At 40.8% G+C, this 816-nt stretch overlaps 1 non-coding gene across 1 annotated transcript; it reads left to right on the forward strand.

The window, feature by feature from the left end:
* The first annotated feature begins 313 nt into the window (after positions 1-313).
* LOC130964583 (small nucleolar RNA R71) lies at positions 314-417 on the forward strand. The gene has a single exon (XR_009080670.1). It is a non-coding gene; the product is annotated as a small nucleolar RNA R71 (small nucleolar RNA).
* The last annotated feature ends 399 nt before the right edge of the window (positions 418-816 follow it).

Genomic DNA, 816 nt, shown 5'->3' on the forward strand with positions numbered 1-816 from the left:
GGATACATTTTGCCATCCATTCAGACTTTGAGAGATCATGTTGACTTGCTGAGTCAACACTTTGTTCTGAGCCAATATGGCATTCAGAGTATCAATTTCAAGAACTCCCTTCCTCTGAGGCGTCCCACTATTCACGGAATTTCTCTCAGAAGTGTACATGAATTGGTTATTTGCAACCATGTCAATAAGTTCTTGAGCCTCTTTAGGCATTTTTTTTAGGTGAATGGATCCACCTGCGGAATGGTCCAATGACATCTTGGAAAACTCAGATAGACCATAATAGAATATATCCAATATGGTCCATTCTGAAAACATGTCAGAAGGACACTTTTTGGTCATCTGCTTGTATCTTTCCCAAGCTTCATAGAGGGATTCACCATCTTTTTGCTTGAAGGTCTGAACATCCACTCTAAGCTTGCTCAGCTTTTGAGGAGGAAAGAATTTATCCAAGAAGACCGTGACCAGCTTATCCCAGGAGTCCATGCTATCTTTAGGTTGTGAGTCCAACCATGTTCTAGCTCTGTCTCTTACAGCAAAAGGGAAAAGCATGAGCCTGTAGACTTCAGGATCTACTCCATTCGTCTTAACAGTTTCATAAATCTGCAAGAACTTAGTTAAAAACTGGTAAGGATCTTCAGATGGAAGTCCATAAAACTTGCAGTTCTGTTGCATTAAAGCAACTAGTTGAGGCTTAAGCTCAAAATTGTTAGCTCCAATGGCATGAATGGAGATGCTTCTTCCATCAAATTTGGATGTTGGTTTTGTGAAGTCACCAAGCATCCTCCTTGCATTATTGTTGTTGGGTTCGGCTGCCAT

This window comes from Arachis stenosperma, chromosome 2, assembly GCF_014773155.1.
Source record: "Arachis stenosperma cultivar V10309 chromosome 2, arast.V10309.gnm1.PFL2, whole genome shotgun sequence".
In the NCBI taxonomy this organism is placed as follows: domain Eukaryota; kingdom Viridiplantae; phylum Streptophyta; class Magnoliopsida; order Fabales; family Fabaceae; genus Arachis; species Arachis stenosperma.